Source organism: Hypanus sabinus, chromosome X1, assembly GCF_030144855.1.
Source record: "Hypanus sabinus isolate sHypSab1 chromosome X1, sHypSab1.hap1, whole genome shotgun sequence".
NCBI classification, from domain to species: domain Eukaryota; kingdom Metazoa; phylum Chordata; class Chondrichthyes; order Myliobatiformes; family Dasyatidae; genus Hypanus; species Hypanus sabinus.
The window spans coordinates 8,669,303-8,690,874 of NC_082738.1; the positions used below are offsets into that span (position 1 = coordinate 8,669,303).

Below are 21,572 nucleotides of genomic sequence, written 5' to 3' on the forward strand. Positions count from 1 at the left end.
ACATGGGATGGTCGAGGGGGGATAAGAAGCGGGGGGAGGAATGAAGTAGAGAGCTGGGAAGTGATAGGCTGGAGGGAAATAGGCTCGGGGGAAGATGGAGAATTATGGGAAATAAAAGAAAAAGAAAAGTAGGGTTGGGGGGAGAGATTATAGTGAGGGGGAAAAAGTGAGAGAAAGAGAACCAGACTAAAATTATAGATAGGGATGGGGTAAGGGGGGGGCAGGGGTATCAACAGAGGTCTGTGAGTTGGATGTTCATGCCGGCAGGTAGGAGGCTACCTAGGCGGGAGATAAGGTATTGCTCCATCGACCTGCGTGTGGTCTCATCTTGACGGTAGAGGAGGCCATGGACAGACATGTCGGAGTGGGAGTGGTCTGTGGAATTGAAGTGTGTGGCCACAGGGAGATCCCGCCACTGCTGGAGGACTGAGCGCCGGTGTTCGGCGAAATGGTCTCCCAGTCTGTGGCGGGTCTCCCCTATGTATAAATGGCCACATCAGGAGCACCGGATACAGTATATCACCCCAGCTGACTCACAGGTGAAGTGGTGCCTCACCTGAAAGGACTGTCTGGGGCCTAGGATGGTGGTGAGGGAAGAAGTGTGGGGGCAAGTGTAGCACTTCTTCCATTTGCAGGGATGAGTGCCCGGAGGGAGGGGAGGGATGGGGGGGATGAATGGACAAGGGAGTCGCATAGGGAGCAATCCCTGCGGAAAGCCGAGAGTGGGGGGGAGGGGAAGATGTGGTTGGTGGTGGGATCACTTAGGAGGGTGGCGGAAGTGACGGAGGATTATGCGTTGGATCTGTAGGCTGGTAGGGTGATAGGTGAGGACCAGGGGGACTCTATCCCTGGTGGGCTGGCGGGGGGGGATGGGGTGAGGGCAGAGGTGCGTGAAATACGGGAGACGCGGACAAAGGGAAGCCCCTTTCTTTAAAAAAGGAAGACATCTCCTTTGTCCTAGAATGAAAGGCCTCATCCTGAGAGCAGATGCGGTGGAGGTGGAGGAATTGAGAGAAAGGGATAGCATTTTTGCAGGAGACAGGGTGGATTGTACAGTTTTCTTTCTTATTTATTGAGATACAACGTGAAATAATCTCTTCCAGCCCTTCGAGCCTAGCCTAATCACGGGACAATTTACAAAGAGTAATTAACCTACCAACTGGTACCTCTTTGGACTGTGGGTGGAAACCGGAGCACCAGGTGAAAACCCACATGGTCACAGGGAGGATGTACGAACTCTTTACAGGCAGTGGCAGGACCTGAACCTGGGTCACTGGTACTGTAAAGCATGCCAACCACTACACTACTGTGCTCTTTCATGTATTTCAATGTAGCAGTTAGGATACAAACAAAGGGCTTTCTAGACCGTTTTAGAACACAGTTAAAGAGTCGGCTACATTACTGTGGGTCTGTAGTCACTTACTGTAAGTCAAACGGGGTGAGGGGTATTAATGAATTTGGTGACTTTTTACCACAGTCGACTAAATTTTTAGTCACCATTGCTTTTCCAACAATGCCAGATTATTCAACATTCCCTAAGACCGATCTTTTAACAGCTCCTTAACTCTGCATCAAAGTTTGTTTGATAACATTGCTATGTTGTTATGGGCACGTCTCTTGATTCTCATCAGTATCATTGTTCACTAGGTGCTGTTCTGCAGTGATTTGTGAAGATTTGACATGGTTCATTACTGATTTTCGCTCAGTCACTTAGCATGTCCTGCCCCATAGGCACCAGACAGTGATGACACTGTGGTCTGCCTCAGATTCAGGCAGATTGGCCCAGTCAGAAGGAACTGTATATATTCACTGACGAAACAACGCGTCAGTGTGTAAGTGACTAAACAGCAGCTTGGCAGGTTGCATTTGCTTAGCTCAATCTTGTTGACAAAAGAGCCCAAAATGAATCAATTCATGTAAATATTCTCAAAGACATGTTTTCAGTTTCAAGAATAAATTTCTCATCTTCACCCTGTAAAAGCTGATTTATTAATGACCAGTTGGTGTTTGAGATGGTCATTGGGAGGATATTCAGTTGAGCTAGCTTGTGCCTGTTCTCTGTATTTACACTCATCAGGATCGCTGTGCTTTGCAGCATTTCAGCAGGAATCCCTTTGACCCAGAGCTCTGCTGAATATTGCATCAGAATCTGGCTTCACTTGCAGTCCAGATGGTTCCTCTGTGTGCAGAGGTATTCCACAATCCACAGGATCCTTCACCTTCCAAAATTCGATAATTAATCCCGCTCACAACAACCTGAGTTTGTGAGACAGTTCCTGGATCTGCAAGAGAATGACTCAGGATCTGCTTTTAAGATTTAGCCAAGTGCCACGCAGCAGTTTCACGGTAATGTGATAAGATTTGGTGGACAGTGGCTTTATTTTAAAATATCTGGCCATGGTGAATCACACCACATTTGCTATAGGATCACAGTTAACTATACGAAACCCAGACATTCCTTTGTCATGTCAAACTTCAAAAATGAGCCTTGAAAATGTGCTCAGCTATTCAACTGTGTTAGACGCCATAGATGAAATATTTCCTGTTCTGCCCCAAATGAAAATGCTGGACAAGCAGAGGCCACGTCGGCTGTTGAGTCTGTCTGCACACTCCATGCTAGGAGCACCAAAACCTGGCATCGTGTGTGCAACTCTATTACTTTTCAGGACCTTCAAAAGGAAAGCCAGTACGGGAAGGGTAGAAGATCCCTCAGTCGTCGTCGTCGTCATTATTGTGTGCCATGTCATATGGTTATGTGGTTTTTTTAAATTCCAGGATTAAACAGAATTTAGAAGAATGAGGAGGGGTGACCTCATTGAAACCTATCAAATGGTGAAAGGCCTTGACAGAGTGCACGTGGAGAGAATGTTTCCTGTGGTGGGAGAGTCCACAGGACACAAGACCAGAGGACGCAGCCTCAGATGAGTTGGAATTTCTTTAGCCAGAGGGTGGTGAATCTGTGGAATTCTTTGCCACAGGCAGCTGTGGAGGCCAAGTCTTTATGTATGTTTAAGGCAGAGGTTGATGGATTCTTGATTAGTCAGGGCATGAAGGGATATGGGAAGAAGGCAGGAGATTGGGTCTGAGAGGAAAATTAGATCAGCCATGATGAAATGGCAGAGCAAACTCGATGGGCCAAATGGCCTAATTCTGCTCCTATATATATGGTCTTATCTCTGTTCTAAAGGGACATGCTTCTATCCTGATTATGGATCTGGAAAAGCCACACTTTGCGTTGGGATCAAGAGATTCTGCGTGGGTGAGATTAGTGGTTGGCAATGTTGGGATTAGGACTGGGTGGGGGAGGGAGGAAACTGAAGATGGACCCAATGGGAAAGGTAGTGAGGTGAGAGAAGTAGATGGAAGATTGCAGAGAAGTCAAGAATGGAAAGAAGAGTGTACAAAGATGATTTCCCAGGACTTTGCCTGGGATGGAGTACTTCAGTTATGAGAAGAGATAGGAGGGGCTGGGTTTGTTTTCCTTGGTGCTGATAGAGTTAAGAGAGAATGCCTAGGTTTAATGTGAGGGTTAGAGGAGATATAAGTAAGAATATCTTCATCTATATCAGGGGTTCCCAATCTGGGGCCCATGGACCCCTTGTTTAATGGTATTGGGCTATGGCATAAAAAAGGTTGGAAACCCTTGATCTAGAGGGTGGTTTTGATCTGGAAAACATTGCCTGAAGGGTAGTGGAGGCAAAGATTCTGATGACACCTGAAAAGCACCTGGATGAGTATTTGAATCACCCAGGCATTCAAAGCTAGTAGGATCATGTGATGGTAAATGGGATTAGTACAGATAGGTACTTGATAGTCAGCATTGATATGATGGGCTGAAGGGCCTGCATCTGCTGTATGGCTCTGCAAAGAGTTAGAGAGGACCACATGAAAATGAGAACAGAGTAAAAATTGGCACTCTGAGTTTTGAACGAGAGCCGGAAGCAGCACCAAGTACAGGCGTCAATGTAGCTGAGGGGAGATCGGGGCCCTGAGTGGCACTGAAATAACTGCATTCTGCAAAGAGACAGGTGTTGCTTGGGGCATGTCTTTTCAATGCGAGAAAGTATTCAGCAGGCGAATAATGGAGGGAGACCGGTTGGACTTTGTTCAAGGAAGAAGAGCAGGGCCCTTTGACTGTTCCCGGGGAGACATGGGCTATCAGAGTTGGCCTGCCACTGATTGTGCGTGTGTACTGCCAGTTGTGTTGGAAGGGAGGGTGCATGGTTATCAGAGTGACCTTGGCAGGGATCGATGGTGAGGTCGATGATCGTTCATTGGCTGTTGCTTACAGCTTTTGTGATGGTCATTGACTTGAATTTCTGACTCTTGCTTCTCCTCCCCAGATGCCGTCTGACTGCACGTTCAGTTTTATTCTAGAATTCTGAGAACTGCACCAAATTATTTATATAGAGTGGACTTGTTCTCGACACTGTCAAGATGTTCAAAGAAAGGTTTATTCAAGTCAAGTTAAGTCAAGTCATTTTTTATTGTCATTTTGACCATAACTGCTGGTACAGTGCATAGTAAAAATGAGACAATGTTTTTCAGGACCATAGTGTTACATGACACAGTACAAAAACCTACACTGGACTACGTAATAAAAAAAAACAGAGAAAGCTACACTAGACTACAGACCTACACTGGACTGCATAAAGTGCACAAAAACAGTGCAGTGTTTATTATAAATAATAAACAGGACAATAGGGTAAGGTGTCAGTCCAGGCTTCGGGTATTGAGGAGTCTGATAGCTTGGGGGAAGAATGCAGATGTTCAAAATTATAGAGGAGTGTGCATAAGGCAGGAAGCAGTGTTGTCACTTGTAGGCAATTCCGTTAGCAGAGAACGTGGATCTAAGATAATTGGCAGAGGAGCAGAGAACCACAGAGTGCAGGGCACGAGGCACGGGAGTTTTTGGCTTGCTAGGTTGTGAGTCCTGGCCAAGAATTCTGTTCATGCGTTAAAATTTGCAGGCAGGAAAGACCAGATGGTCCAGAGAGCTCAGGATGCCTGGAGCACTATGGCTAGACATTTCCTGCCTTTCCCCCATCAGCCACATAATCTCACAGGAGACGCAAAAGAAAACCAAAAAAAAGATGCCCAACCCCAAGCACAGAGGGAGGGGAAAAAAATCTGAAAAATTCAGCTCTGACAAGCCTGAGGTTTTCAATCCCAGTTTGACAGAATTTCGGGATTGGTAGCAGTAGCAGGAAGAGATACCCGGTGACTGGTGGAGGGGTTAGGGTCTGCTGGTAACTTTAAAGCAAAGGCCAGGCAGAGAGTCCCTCTGCATTAGCAGGCCGCACATCTGGAAAGGCACGATTTCCCTAGCCTTTGACCCGGCTGTTCTCAGAGATCCTTTGTATCCTCCATGACTGGAAAGTAAAGTGTATTTGAGGCTGTGATCTCTTGGCTGTCAGTTCTTTGCTGAGATCATGAACATTGCCTCAGGGGAGTGATCAAACTACAAAGGCAGCTCTTGCCCATTTCCCCAGACTGCTTTGGTTGCAGTTCAGGAGAGACCTTCATGTTTATCTTTATAACACAATCAGCCTCATTCAGAACTCTCCTGCAGGATCAGCAGTTCTGAGCTCAGTTGTCACTTAATGGTGGGCTGCAGGTTTTTAATGCATCTCCCTCTGCGCACTTTTCATGTATATCTAAAGATTTGCTTTTGAAATCCTGTTTTTTTTTAATTTCTTTGAAACTTTGTACTGCTTCTCAGGACAAAAATTTCTGATGTTGACAGGGTTTAGCAGACTGATGCAACCTTTCTTTATCTGTTATGTGCACACAAAATGTTCAGCCATAACTTTTACAGCAACAGTTTGCATTTATATAGCACCCTTTAGTGCAGTAAAACTCATGGAACTTTAGAGCAAGTTTCTTAGGCAAAATAGACACATTGAGCCAGAAAGAAGACTTTTAATTCAAGTGACAGAAAGTTTGATTGAAGAGTTTGGTTCTAAGGAAGGTCAGATGTAAGAACAAGACTCGGCCACTCAGCCCTTCAAAACTGCCCCCTTCCTATTCAGTATGATCAGGGATAATCTATGCCAACCTCAGCCTCTCTGTGCCAGTTCCCAGTCATCCTCAATTCCTCAATCCTTCCCATATGTATCTAACTCAACCTTAAATCTGAGTTAAATTGATGAAAATCCCTGGTTGTAATACTCATTTATGTGAGCAAAAGCTTGGGGGCTGAATACTTTTACAAGGCACTGAACATGTAAACAATGTGGAACAATATCAGTCGCAGGGAGAAGGTGAGGGCTCCAGACAGACAGATAGTACTGGTGGTCACGATTGTACTTGAAGTTGGCAGGCAGAAGGTACCTACGTTGCTGAATGCTACAGCTGCTGTCAGAAGTTCAAGTTTATTATTATTTAACCGTACATATGTATACTGCCAACCAAGACAGTGTTCCTCTGCACCAAGGTGCACAACACAATGCACATATCTCACACACATAATATATAAAGTAATATTACCACTAGTCAATTAACAATTTATAAGATGCATTTACGACACAAGTTAAAAAGTAACAGTACGTGATGAGACCTGGGAGTTCAGCAGTCACACTCCCAGAAACTTGGTGCTCCTGACTCTCTCCATGGAGGAGCCGTGTACTTACAGTAGGGAGTGGTCAGCCTGCACCTTCCTAAAGTCCACAATCATTTCTTTGGCATTGTCCACATTGAGACTCAAGTTGTTGTGCTTGCACCATTCTACAAGCCACTCTACCTCCTCTCTGTAGGCCGTCTCGTCATCTTTGATTGTTGTGTTATCAACGAACTGGGAAATTTGGTTTGAACTGCATCGAGCAGTGAAGTCATGCGTCAGCAGTGTGAATGGCGGCAGGCTGAGCACACAGCCCGAGAGAGTGTCAGTGTTCAGCGTGATGGAGCTGGAGATGCTTCTGCTAACATGGGCTGACTGTGGCCTTTCTGTCAAAAGGTCCATGGTCCAGTTAGAGGGAAGTGTTGAGACTCAAGGGCAGTTTACCCTCCAGCCTCTGAGGGACAATTGTATTAAATGCTGAATTGAAGTCAATAAATAGCATCCTGGCACGAGGCACCATTTTCCAGGTGGGACAGGACGGAGTGAAGTACAGAGGCTGAGGCAATGTCACTGAACCAATTTGAGTGATAAGTGAACTGGACAGCATCCAATGTAGCAGGAAGATGGGACTTAATATGATCCAGAACCGGCCACTCAAAGCACTTCATTATTATTGAGGTCAGTGTCACTGGACAGCAGTCATTGAGGCAGATTACTATTGCCCTCTTGGGCACTGAGATGATGGTGGCTGCCTTGAAACCCAAGGCGACAGTGGTTTGTTCCAGAGATGTTAAAGATGTCTGTTCGAACCTCTGTTAACTGGGCTGCACAGTCCCCTCAGTACTCAGCCAGGTATGTTATCAGGCTCTGCCTGCCTCTCGCCCTTCTTGAAGAGTGGAGTGACATTTACAGTTTTCCAGTCTTCTGGAACCATTACAGAAACTAGTGATTTTTGAAAGATCATTATTAATACCTCTACGATCTCTTCAGCCACCACTTTCAGAACCCTGAAACCATCTGGTCCTGGTGACTTATCTACCTTCAGTCCTTTCGTTTCCCAAAAAACTTCTCCCTAGTAACGGTAACTTCACACACTTCATGCCCCTGACACCTGGAGACTTCCACCATACTGCTAGTGTCTTCCACAGTGAAGACTGATGCAGAATACTTACTCAGTTTGTCTGCCATTTTCTTGTCCCCCATTACTACCTCTCCAGAATTATTTTTCAGCAGTCAAATATCCATTCTCCCCTCTCTTTTACACTTTATATATCCAAGGGGTCAGTGTGGACATGGTGGAGGATTACAAATACCTGGGGATACAAATTGACAATAAACTGGATTAGTCAAAGAACACTGAGGCTGTCTACAAGAAGGGTCAGAGCCGTCTCTATTTCCTGAGGAGACTGAGGTCCTTTAACATCTGCCGGACGATGCTGAGGATGTTCTATGAGGCTGTGGTGGCCAGTGCTATCATGTTTGCTGTTGTGTGCTGGGGCAGCAGGCTGAGGGTAGCAGACACCAACAGAATCAACAAACTCATTCAGAAGGCCAGTGACGTTGTGGGGGTGGAACTGGACTCTCTGACGGTGGTGTCTGAAAAGAGGATGCTGTCCAAGTTGCATGCCATCTTGGATAATGTCTCCCATCCACTCCATAATGTACTGGTTAGGCACAGGAGTACATTCAGCCAGAGACTCATTCCACTGAGATGTAACACTGAGCATCATAGGAAGTCATTCCTACCTGTGGCCATCAAACTTTACAACTCCTCCCTCAGAGTGTCAGACACCCTGAGCCAATAGGCTGGTCCTGGACTTACTTCCACTTGGCATGATTAACTTGTTATTATTTAATTATTTATGGTTTTATATTGCTATATTTCTTCACTGTTCTTGGTCGGTGCGGCTGTAATGAAACCCAATTTCCCTCGGGATCAATAAAGTATGTCTGCCTGTCTGTCTGAAAAAGAAACTTTTGGTATTCTCTTTAATACTATTGGCTAATTTACCTTTGTATTCCAGCTTTACCTTCTTGTTGACTTTTCAGTTGTCTTCTGTGTTGTCTTCTAAAAGCTTCCCAATCCTCTAACTTCCCACTAATCTTTGCTCTATTATATGCCCTCTCTTTGGCTTTTATGTTGGCTTTGAACATCTCTTGTTAGCCATGGTTGTGTCATCTTACCTTTAGAACTCTTCTTCCTCATTGGGATGTATATATCCTGTGTCTTTCAAATTGCTTCCAGAAATTCCAGCCGTTGCTGTTCTGCCGTCATCCCTGCCAGTGTTCATTTTCAATTAATTCTGGTCAACTCCTCGTTCATGCCACTGTAATTCCCTTTACTCCACTGTAATACTGATACATCTGACTTCAACATTTCCTTCTCAAATTTCGAAGTGAATTCAATCATGTTATGATCACTGGCCCCTTAGGGTTCTTTTACCTTAAGCTGTCAATTAATCAATTCCTTAATCCATTCCTGTTCACTGCACAACACCCAATCCAGAATAGCTGATCCCCTTGTAGGCTCAACCACGAGTTGCTCTAAAAAAAATCTCATAGGCACTCTAGAAATTCCCACTCTCGGAATCCAGCACCAACCTGAGTTTGCCAACCTACCTGCATATTGAAATTCCCCACGACTATTGTAACATTGCCCTTTTGGCATGCATTTTCTATCTCCCATTGTTATCTGTAGACCACATATTTGCTACTATTTAGTGGTCTGTATATAACTCCCATCAGGGTCTTTTTACCCTTGCAGTTCCATAGCTCTACCCACAATGATTCAGCACCTTCCGACCCTATGTCACCTTTCTAATTAGTTGACTTAATTTTTTTAACCGAGAGCTACACCACCCCCTCTGCCTTCTTGCCTATCCTTTCAATACTGTGCTACAAGTTCATTGACCTTATTCCGTATACTGCGCACATACAAATATAACACTCTTGGTTCTGTTTTCACACTTTTTCAGTTTGTCCACCTTTTACATTGCAACTCATCCTGTTGACTGTAATTTTGCCCTATCATCAGCCTCTCCTTGATAGGAGTCTCACTACAAACTGCCTCTGTTTGTAAATCAACTACCTCATCCTCAGCTCTATCACTCTGCCAAATTAGTTTAAACCCACCCGAACAACTCTAGCCAACCAGCCTGCAAGAATATTGAACCCCCTTGGGTTCAGGTGTAACCTGTTTGTTTTGCACAGATCATACCTTCCCCAGAAGAGATCCCAATGATCCCTAAATCTGAACCCCTGCCCCCTGCACCAGTTCCTCAGCCATGCATTCACCTGCCAAATCATCGCATTCTTATCCTCACTGGCACGTGGCACAGGCATCAATCCAGAGATTACTACCCTGGAGGTCCTGTTTCTCAGCTTTCTACCTAGCTTCCTAAAATCTCACTTCAGAACCATCTCACCTTGTCTACCTGTGTCATTGGTGCCAATATGTACCAAGACTTCTGGCTACTCACCCTTGCCCTTGAGAATGCCTCGGACCTAATCTGGGACTTCTCTGATCCTGGCACCAGGGAGGCAACATACCATCTGGATGTCTCTATCGCGCCCAAAGAACCTCATCTCTGTTCCTCTGACAATGGAATTTCCTATTAACTCTGCAGACCTCTTCACCTCTCTGCTCTTCTAAGTCACAGCACCAGACTCAGTACCTGAGACCCGGTCACTATGGCTCTCCCAGGTAGGTTGACTCCTCAATAGTATCTAAAGTTATATACTTAATATTGAGGGGAACGGCCACATTTGTACACTGGCTGTGCATTTCCCCTCCATCTCCTGACAGTCACCCGGTTACCTGTCTTGTGCAAGCTAGGGGTAACTATCTCCCTGTAGCTCATGTCTATCACCTCCACGTTCTCCCGTATGAGTCAAAGGTCATCAAGCTGGTGCTCCAGTTCCATAATACGTTCCCTCAGGAGCTGCAGCTCAGTGCGCCTGGTGCAGATGTGTTTATCTGGGAGACCTCCAGTCTCCCAGTCTTCCCACATCCCACACAGAGTACAAAACACTGCCCCTGGAGCAATTCTCTCTAAACTACTGTGCCCTAACAGACGAAGAATGAACAAATAAGAACAGAGAGAGAGAGAGTATCTTACAGGAGAATTTACCTCACCCCAGCCTGATGTCACCAAAACCACTCTAAACACTGCCAAACTTCAAAACAATGGCCGTCCCAAGAATGGCCACTCCTCTTGGACTTAAATAATTTTTATATATCCTTTCTAATGAAGCCTTCTTGGTGATTGATCACTCCTCAACTCAGAGAAACTGCTAGAAAACTCTGCTTTTAAAATCTCGATTGCTGTCTTGATTCATTAGTAGCTCTTTTTACGCACCCCTGATGTGGATTGTCCAACTCAGAGCCAGCAGGGAGATTAGTGGGGTGGGACGAATGGACAAGGGGATCATGGAAGGAGTAATCCCTGTGGATAGTGAGAGAAGGGGCAGGTGGTTGGATCCCGTGGAAGATAGTGTAAGTTGCAGAGTATGATGTGTTGGATGTGGAGCCTCATGGATTCAGAACAAGAGGAACTCTATCCCTGTTAAGGCAGTGGGAAGATGGGGTGATTGTAGATATTCAGGAAATGAAGGAGATGCAGGTGAGGGCAACGTCAATTGTGCAGGAAGAGAAATCCCATTCTTTGATGAAGAAGGATATCTCTGATATCCTGGAAAACAAGCCTTATCTGAGAACAGATGTGGCGGAGACAAAGGAGCTAAGGAAAGGGAGTAGCATTTTCATAGGAGACAGGGTGCGAAGAGGTATATTCAAGATAGCCATGAAGACAGATCGAGAAAGGGGGAGAGAGGTGTTAAAAATGGACCAAGTGAATTTAAGGGCAGGGAGGAAGTTCGAGGCAAAGTTGATGAAATTGACAAGCTCAGCATCCTTTGATATTGTTGAGGATGAGGACCAGTCCTGCCAGTGGCAGTGGAGGGGATCTGGTCGGGAGCAGAATGCAGAATAAACTGTAAAGTGTAACAGCTAAACAAAAAGTGCACTGTGGATAAACAATAAGGTGCAAGATCATAATGAGATAGATTGTGAGGTCAGAGGTGTCATGTGGGACATAAATGAACCATGCTAATGAATATGCCCCACATGAATTTCCACTCGCCCTTTTCATCTCACTTATCGACTAAATCTTGTGTTCCTTTCTCCTTCAGAACTTTCTTGTTCATCCTTAGTGTTTCTGCTATTATGTCTCACTTGTTTTTTATGGCAGCTTAACCACACTATGGGCAAAAAGATACCTTCTGAACAGCCTATTTAATTTCAAGATTCATTTATTCGTTATGTGCCGTATTCTATGATATGGGTAATCATGATCTTTCCATGACCGTGGTTGTTCTTGAGAAATTTTTCTACAGCTCACTCTTCAGAGGTTGTCTGCCTCACGGCAGTGGTCGCATAAACAGGCCTTGTGGATCTGCAGCAGCTGCTCACATGACCACCCACCACCTGCTCCCGTGGCTTCATGTGACCCTGATCGGGGTGGGGGGAGAGGCTAAGCAGGTGCTACACCTTTGCCCAAATATGACCTTCAGTCCAGCGAAGGGAAGGAGTGCCTTATACCTCCTTTGGTAGAACGTATCTGTATCCTGCCACCCAGATTTCAAGGCATTATTCCATCATGTTCTTTTATCAGATGCAGAGAGAGATGATGAGCACTAAAGGTTATGTTTTGCAAAGTAGCTTCAGTATCTGTTTTCACACTGATATTTAGTTTATTCTAACCACCTTGTTTTGTTCTAAAGCAGTAGTCCTGTCAAATTCTCAGCATGTGCTACCTGCCACAGCTGAGGCTTATTGATTGAATCAAATGACAGGAGCTTGATCTCATTTTCAAGTTTATGAAGCTGAGCAGTGCCAGGAGAAGGCAAGTGCAAACATTGCTTTGCTAGATGGGATTTGTTTGATCATAGTCTTCCAAGATCTACTGTGGTGAATGCCCAGGAGATGGGCAAGTGAACAAACTTGGGAACATTTTGGATTGCAACCTGAAACCTGAAGGCAGATGCTTGTAAACATTGATCAAGGAAAAATGTCAACTTTGGAGATGCAGAGCTTGTAACCTTGTGAAGACTGATGCAAACTGCAGCTTGTCCTTAATGTAATATGTACTTAATCTAGCCCATCCCCCTTTTGGGGCATAGGCCACCCACAGCAGCTCACAGAAGTCTTCTGTCCTGGGCTAGTCTTCCATGTTGTTCCTGGTGTAGCCCATCTTCTCTTTCCTCTCCCAGGGATGAGGTCTTTGCAGCTTCTGTTGCCATTTCTGTAACACTGGGTTTTTACAGGATGTGGTTGCTAGCCCAACCCTCCTCCTTTCACAGCTGGGCTTCGGACTGTCTGTGGCGAAGTATTAACGTAATAATTTGCCTTGTAATGTTTCACAGTATTGACACGTGCACTATTTCATAGTGAGCAGCATGGATAGAAAGAGTCATAGAAACACAAGTATGGAAACAGGCCCTTCAGCTCACCTTGTCTGGGCTGACCATCAGCCACCATGTACACTAATCTTACATTAATCACATTTTCATTTCCCTCCCCTCTCCTTCCCTTTCGCATTATCTCCCCCAGATATTATCACACAGCAGCCAATTAGCCTGTCAGTTTGCGCATCCTTGGGATGTGGGAGAGATCCGGAGAACCTGGAAGAAATCAAACCATTACACAGAGAACATACCGACTGTACGAAGACAGCTCCCAAAGCCTGGATGGAACCTGGGCCAGCGCAGCTCTGAGACTGCGGCTCCACTTTGAAATTGCGAGCAATAGCTTAGTCAAAGAAGTAGATTTAAAGATCTCCTCCAAGGGAAGGGAGAGGGATAATGGGAGAACAGATTCAATGAGCCCAATAGCCTAATTCTGCTCATATGTCTGATGGTCTGAAGGCCGGTGAAATTTAAAAAGAAAGCACTGGTGATGGGGTCCTGGACAGCTGAGGACTTTTCTTTTTCATAGACTTACCCTTAGAATCAAGGATGACTTCATCAACTTCTCTGGATTCTGGGGAGTCTCATGAGGGAATTGTAGACTGCGGCAGGTGGGGTTGGTGGAATTTCATGGAGTAACTAAGTGGGTTGTTAGAATTGTTGTACCCTCCTGCTGCTTGGCCTCTGATTGGAAAGACTTGAGATGCTTTTGGTATTTGTCTGGATGTTTCACTGCCAGGTTGTATAGATCTGAGCCAAGGGTTTCTGTGAGTGTGTTTCCATGAGTCCATTTGCACAAGGAAGCTTTGGGAATGTTCTTGAAAGGTTCTTTCACTCCAGGAATCTTGCTGATAGATCCGGGGCGTAGGGACATTTGCCAAGTAGACTTGACCTTGAGGGTTGACTTTGAGTTCCTATTTCCAACATTCTTTCTCATTTGGCCAAAGGCAGTGTTGTCAGATTTTCTCTCTTGGAGAAGTGACATGGAGATCTGGCAAGTGATCGACATTGGCTGGGATTGGTGTTCTGCATGAGCAGTCATCCAAATAATGACCTCTGTTACCTAGATTTTGTTGTCAAATTGTCTTACAGATGCTGACTGAGAAATTTATCGTTTTGTGGTAGCAGTACAACGCAGGCCTAACAAATTGCTCTAAAAATCAATAATTAAACTGGAATAGTGACATAGTGTTGTTGGGTTCATGGACCATTCACAAATCTGATGGTGGAAGGGAAGAAGCTGTTCTTAAAATATTGAGTGTACGGCTTCAGGCTCCTGTACCTCCTACCTGACAGTAATAATAAGAAGAGGCAGTCCTCCTCCTTCAATCTGTCTTCCCTCAGTTCTCTTTCCCGTCTCCTCCCGCTTTCCAACCTAGCCCTGCTCTTCCTCTTCCAAAACCAATACCCCACTCTCCATTTCCATCTCCTCCTTTTTCTTTCCCCGTTCTCTAGCTTTGAGTAGCTCCCTTTCTGACAAGTGAGACCAATCCTCTGTTTGTTTCTGGTATTTTCTATCCATGGTTCTTTAAGAAGTCAAGAAAGAGGCATAAAATGTATGCACCTTTCCTGATCTTATGTTTTATATAAAGCATAAAAGAGCATCACTGTAGCATAGTGGCTAGCACAACACTTTACGCTACCAGTGACCTGGGTTCATTTGCCTGTAAGGAATTTGTATGTTCTTCACGTAACCAGGTGGATTTCCTCCGGGAGCTCCGGTTTCCTCCCACAATCCAAAGACACACTGGTTGAAAGGTTAATTGCTCATTGTAAATTGTCCTGTGATAAGGTTAGGATTAAATTGGGGGATTGCTGGGCAGCACAGCTCGAAGGGCCAGAAGGGCCTGTTCTGTGCTGTATGTCAACAAATAAATAAATCAACTTGTTGCTTCACAATTGTTTGATTAAGAGCTGATAGAACAGAGGAAAGTTGAACAGACGGTGATGGGGATCTACTAGTAATGAGAAAGCTAAGATTAAAGATGGTGTTGCTTTATGTTTCGCTATTAAATACGGCAGTACAAAGTTAACCAATGAGAAAGCACTTATTCAAGTAATGCAAACTTCCAGAGCTTTTCAGAATTATACCTTATATAACCACTAAACTTGCATGTAAGAACTACTTAGCACAAGGAGATAATTAATTGTAAAACTGCCAAGAAAATAACTAAACAGTCTAAACTAAGAATTAAACAGTCAAATCCAATACCCCCACCACTTCTGCCTCCTTCCATCCCCCCCCCCCCCCCACCCCCACTGCTTCCTCCACTCTGCACACATTTCAACAGATGTCTGGCACCAGGTTAAAGGGCACAAGAGGTGGTGGCAATCATCAAAAGGCCTGAGATGTGTGTTTGAAGGTGATAGAATCCTTTGGTGGTAGATGATGTTGAATGGGGAGCAACCTTACCACAGGGGGGATGCAGGTGGCTAGTAGCTAGAGAGTGAGGCAAGTGGTAGTCATGTGGAAAGTAGGAAGGAGGGGGGCAGTGGGAGAGCAGGAGGAGCTTGCGGTATTGGAGAGGGTAGGCAAATGGCGATTGAAAGGGAGGAGAATAAGATCTGAGGGAGGGAGAAGAGGGGACAGAGTAGGAAACTGATGAGATGATGAGACTTTGTCATCTGAACAACACCACTGCATCACCTCCCTCATGTGAATACCACAGCAGCCAGATTTTTTGAAGCCGTATTCATGTACATACACTATTAAGGTTTGCAGTAATGCTGGTACAAGCTGGGCCGGAGGCAGCTTCACATGTGTTTATCACCAGTTAAGAGGAGGATTTGATGTGGGTTCAGATAATCCCATTGCCCTAAACAAGCAAATAGACTGCACAGTCGCTAGATTCACCATACAAAGTCTGTTCAGCAATGGCATCAGCACTAACTGAGCTCAGTTCCTTTATCTTACCCTCCAGGCTTTAAGCCCTCTCTGTCACCCATTCGCTCTTGCCTACCTACCTACCACTGACCATCATTATCCCCTTCAAATCAAGGATGCAGATGTCCTTTTGAAAAGGAAATATACAAAGCTTCAAAGTACATTTGTTATCAAAGTATGCATGTAGTATACAACCCTGAGATTCATCTTCCCCACAGACAGCCACACAACAAAGAAACACCATGGAACCCATTCAAAGAAAAACATCAACCCTTCCCCACCCATGTACAAAAAAAAATCAAATCGCACAATCAGCAACAAAAATAAGAGCGAAAGACACAGAATATAAAGTACAAAATCGAAGAGTCCAGGCATATTCAGTTCATTATCTGCAGTCTGCCCTGATCAAAATCGCCCAAAATAGCAACAACAAATGAGCAACCAGAAAGCAGAAACACGTCATAATGTGAACTACAGAGTCCACTCCACAAACTGCATCAATGAACCCTTGCCCGAGACTCAGAACTCTGACACCCTCCTCCAACAGCACCAAGGGAGAGAGATGTCTTTCATAAACATTTCTTAATCGCACATTAAGTAAGCTTGATTGATTATTGCTTGATTATGACAGTTTTTCTTTTCTGTCTGAAGTGACCCATTGATGTAAATAATTTAAATGTATTTTAAATTCTATTTTGGACAGCTTTGGGATGTTGTCAATAACCTCAAGAAATCAAAATCTGCATTAAAACAGATTTAAAAGTACTGCTAAGGTTATTTGAGATGTTCTGGTCAGTGAGAAGTACATAATCCATTTTAAAACTTTCTATTAAAGATTAGAATTGAATCTATTCAGAGTAAGTGTCATGGGCATAATTTTCGTTCAGTTTTAATGTAGTTCAGCCATAGCCTTGGTAATTTTATCTGACTTCCCATCCAAAAGCACTGAGGAAAATCTAAGGATTCATTTTAACTTTCCATTACCCTTGCATGAGTGATCGTAATGGTTAAGTCTTCCTTGCATAAATGTGCAAGTTTGCAAGAATTTGGGAGTTAATGATGTATACCTTATGGAGGCCAAGGTCATCAATTGGCTTCAGTAAGGCAAACCAAAAGGTTTAAATTAGGCAAAAGCAGGTCAAAGTGCAGCTAGGTTTGCTAGAGCAGAAGAGCTGGGATACAAGAGGAATATGTTTCGCTATGAGAAATGAGCTCTCTAAACCTTGGCTTCACTTATGTTGCTGAATCATCATAACATCCCTGAGTTGCTATTAACCAAAGAACTGGGTTGTCAAGATAAAACTTCTGAAAAATGTGCCCGAAAACCATTGTTTGTAAAGGGCACAATGGGGGAATATCCAAGTCAGAATCAGATTTAGGTTTAATATCACCAGCGTATGTTGTGAAATTTGTTCACTTTATGGCAGCAGTACAATGCCATACATGATAATAGAAAAAGAACTGTGAATTACAGTATGTATATGAAATCTCCTGGTTTCCTTGGCTGCGTTAAGTCTAGGTCCAAACTCGTATGATTGAGGTGCTCTCCCACCTGAAATCCCAGTTTGGATGCTGTGTAATTTGCTACCCTGTTACAAATTAATATCACGAAATAACAGACAGTACACTGCATACAATTAAAGGAATAATACTTATGAAGCTTAACTGAAGGGTTAGTAAAGAATAACAAAAAGAAAAGGGCCCATTCTAATTAAACAGTCAAATGTGCACAAGTTGGAGCTCATCTTGAACTTCTGTCACTCATGAGCCGTGCCCTCGTCAACGTGAACGTCCACACCACCATTTGAACGTCACTCGCAATCCATCTCGAACAAACGGGTCTCCCACCGGGTTGCATCCTGCAACCAGAACTTAAAAAGAAATTAAAAAGTGGTGAGGTAGTGTACATGGGTACATTTAGGAATCAGATGGCAGAGGGAAAAAGACTGTTCCTGAATCGCTGAATGTGTGCCTTCAGGCTCCTGTACCTCCTTCCAGAAGGTAGCAATAAGAAGAGGGCATGACCTGAGTGATGGGGGTCCTTAATGATGGATGGCACCTTTTTGATGCATTGCTCCTTGATGATGTGCTGAATGCTGGGAAGGCTATTGTCCATGATGAATCTGACTGAGTTTCTAACTCTCTGCAGCTTCTTTTAATCCTGTGCAGTAGCCCTCCCCCGCCCCCTACCAGACAGTCAAAGTATTTAAAGGAGCAAGATCTACGTATGATGTAAAACGTGTGATGGCAGTATCCCAATGATGTAATGGAGCAGATCTATGAAGACATGGAAGCCCTTTTGGAGAACATTACATGCAGTGCTGTAAGATCTGCAATAGAGGAACTTGTCTGTGCTTCGTGGCAGGAATCAGCAAAACAAACCAAGTGACCTCTCATTCCATTTAACTCTCAATAGGCTCAGACTGCTGACTGAGCAAAAAATAAATTAACAATTCCTGCTCTTAATTCATGTTGGCCGAGGGCTTCTTTTCCTGTGGAATTGGAACCAAGTAACCAGACTTGCTGAGGCCGAACTCTTTTGTTTCAAGTGTTACTGGTCTGATTTATTTTCTATCTTAACCAAAAACACATGTTGCAAGCCCCAGCAGAATAGTGCTGCCACGGTGCAGTCACTTCCCACTGAACATTCAGATTGTGGAAAGATGCTGCGTCCCTCAGCAAGCAAAGCCTGCTACTTGCCAGAGGGGCCCTTCACGTTGGCTGTACTATCTCACATGAGATTTTGCCATCTGGAAAAAGAATTGTGGGCAACAATATCAAACTGGGAAGATGACCACTAGTTTTACACTCCTCTAAATAAAGTGGCCCCTGCATTCTCTTACTCCTCCTCCTCTCTCCCTCTCCGCCACCTTACCCTATTATAATAGCAGCAGCACTTCCAAACATCAATTCATTGCATTCCACTAGAAGATTTATGGATGCGAAACATGCTGAATAAATTGCTTTTTAAGGTGCAGTATATGGCTGTCAGTGCACTCTTACATTGCATCTTTAGGGAGTAATTTTAACCTAATCTCAGCTTCAAAAACTGACAGGAGTGAGAGTACTGGTTTTACAGGTCACCTGGCTATATTCTGCTCCAGTTAAGGGAGAATAACATTAGATAGCATATGAGTCCCTCCTTTTCTTTCTTCCATGTCCTTCTGTCCTCTTCTATCAGACGCCCCCTTCTCCAGCCTTGTGTCTCTTTCACCAATCAACTTCCCAGCTCTTTACTTCATCCCTCCCCTTCCTGGTTTCACCTATCACCTTGTGTTTCTCCCTCCCCTCCCCTACCTTTGAAATCTACTTCTCAGCTTTTTTTCCCTCCAGTCCTGCCGAAGGGTCTCGGTCCAAAACGTTGACTGGACTCTTTTCCATAGATGCTGCCTGGCCTGCTGAGTTCCTCCAGCATTTTGTGTGTGTGTTGCTTGGATTTCCAGCATCTGCAGACTTTCTCTTGTTTGTGACTGGACCAGATCCTGTGGGTTTCCTGCCCTGTTATTTGGGTTGAAGCCTCCCCTTAGATCTCATGGCAGAGCATTAGAAAGAACTCAGTGTAGTCCAGCACACAGCACAGAAAGTAACATTAACTAAATGAGCATGGAATGTCCTTTGCACTTGAAGCAATCTCTGTACAGAGCAGATTGTGATTTATTTATTTATTATTTAGAAATTCAGCAGCTGGTGCATATCACAAGTCCTGGTTATGCAACCACTGACACCAGGCAGACAATCTCTGAAGAGTATTGATAATGGCTGGGGTCACCTGTCTTGTAAAGACACTGCCCAGAAGAAGGCAATGGCAAACCACACCTGTAGAAAAAATTGCCAAGAACAATCATGGTCATGGGAGGACCGTGATCGCCCACGTTATATGACGTGACACATAACGGCAGCGCAGTAACAGATCCTTCCAGCTCAACAAGCCCACGCTACCCAATTAGACCCCTGCAACCAATTAACCTACTAACTCATACATCTTTGGAATGTGGGAGGAAACCGGAGTACCCAGAGGAAACCCATGCAGTCATGGGGAGAACATTAAAAATCCTTACAAACAGCAGCGGGAATTGAACCTGGCGTAATAGTGTTACACTAGCCGCTACGCTACTGTGCTGCTGAATAGCGGCACAGTAGTTCCGCACTTGCCTTGAAATTCACTCTTTCTTTTTGTGGGATCTTTTAGAATGTTTATACAGACTTTGTGGCTGATGCTTTAAGATGTCAAGTGGAATGCATCATGAAGAAGCCTTCTGGCATAGAGGAAGAGCAGTAGCAATCATAAAACATGGAATGATTATAATGCACGGGACCCACGCAGTGCCACAGATCTATTCTCCGAGCCTTGAGCATTGCTTACTGGAACCACTCAATGGAAATTCAGGCATAATTACCTTCTCTGTGCTTCTGGCAGTAGTCTTAAAGCAGAAGTGTAATTGTGGAAAATCACACTTATAGTGACCTCTTGCTCAATTGAATAAACAATGGGATAAATTGGAGTGCTGATGGGGTTGCCATTAATAGTTGGATGCTTTCCAGAATGTTTCATTGCATTTTTACACACTTTGCCTCCATTGACTGCTGACTAAAGTATCAATGAATAGGAGAACAATCCAAATCTTTTGTAACCTCTCTTATAAATTCTGAGCATTATCGAAGAGATTGTTATCCCTTCCTGGAGATCCAGGATATTCCAGGAAGATGGATACCATAGGAAGAGGTGGGTTGCTGTCCAGGCTAGACTCAGTGTCCAGTTAGTGTGTATCAGAGGAATGTGCAAGTGTCCATACATGAATAAAAGGACGAGTCAAGCTTCTGGAGTTGTTGAAGATGGATAGAAACAAACTAAAATGTTGCTTGAAATTGCCTTGATTTCTTGTGGTTATGCAAAGCTGTCTCCCGGGAGTAAAAGAGCTGAGACACATGAGTCACAGTGCTCATTGTGGTCTGAAAAGATCGCAGTGAGTTGATCTGTGAAAAGGCTCTACCTGCAAAATCCAGAAGGCAAAAGGCAGCCCAGTACTGGCTGAAAGGACCACTGTGCTACTTCCTCTGAAGAAAACAATCTTATGTCCAAGAAACTCAACCCAGTATAAAGAAATAAAGCATTCAAAGGGAGAAAGTTTCATTCTTAACCTGATATCACAAGACCTCATCAAGCTTGCTCAATTTTTAAGTAGTTGAGGGCAAGCTTCCCATAGGTATAATTTTCCACAATTATACTCTTATTGCAAAACTGTTCACAACCTTTGGCCTTTCAGCAGCTGTCAGACAAATGAGCTCAGCAAACATAGCCCACTCTACTGAATTAAATGTTCCCTTCCTGAGATACTGTAACCTACAGAACTGTGCAAAAGCCCTAGGCACATATACGTAGCTAGGGTACTTTTGCATAGTGCTGTAGTAATTTTATGTGTTGCTCTGTACTGCTGCCACAAAAAAAAACAGATTTCCTGACAAATGTGAGTGATGATAAACCTGATTCTGATATGGGTCACTATGGAGAGTGGGAAGGGGTCAGGGAGATGGGAATCATGGTTGGGAAAAGGGGAAGGGAGAGGGGAGGGAGTGGGAAGCAACAGAGAGACATTCTATAATGATCAATAAACTAATTGTTTGGAATCAAATGATCTTGCCTGGTGTCTCAGGGTTGGGTGTGTC

The 21,572-nt window shown here is 44.3% G+C and overlaps 1 protein-coding gene across 4 annotated transcripts in view; it reads left to right on the forward strand.

The window, feature by feature from the left end:
* The window catches only part of mrc2 (mannose receptor, C type 2), a 230,419-nt gene that overhangs the window by 124,798 nt on the left and 84,049 nt on the right, over positions 1-21,572 (forward strand). The gene's annotated exons all lie outside the window — the stretch shown is intronic.